Below are 313 nucleotides of genomic sequence, written 5' to 3'. Positions count from 1 at the left end.
CAGCGAGGAGGCCAGAAAAGTCCCCAGGGGCAGGCTGCAATGCCAGCCTAAGCCCTCAGGTTCCCTTTTTCTTTTTCTACATCAGGAAAAGCACTTTTCTCGCCCTGCCTGCAGAGCGGCCACCCCCAGCTGCAGGCTGCCGGGACGGAAAAGGAGCCTCGCACGAGCGGCCGGGCGAGGCCGAGGAACAGGAACGGCGTGGCGAGGAGACCAGGTCCCGGAGAAGGAGAGCCGACCCCACGGGCAGAGAAAGGCGGGGAAGGGCGCGGAGGCGGAGCACTGGGCCTGTCCCCGCCCGCGGCTCTCGCGCTCC

The sequence above is a fragment of the Mandrillus leucophaeus genome, unplaced genomic scaffold (genome assembly GCF_000951045.1).
Source record: "Mandrillus leucophaeus isolate KB7577 unplaced genomic scaffold, Mleu.le_1.0 Scaffold9, whole genome shotgun sequence".
NCBI classification, from domain to species: Eukaryota; Metazoa; Chordata; class Mammalia; order Primates; family Cercopithecidae; genus Mandrillus; species Mandrillus leucophaeus.
Note: the sequence above shows the minus strand (reverse complement) of the source record.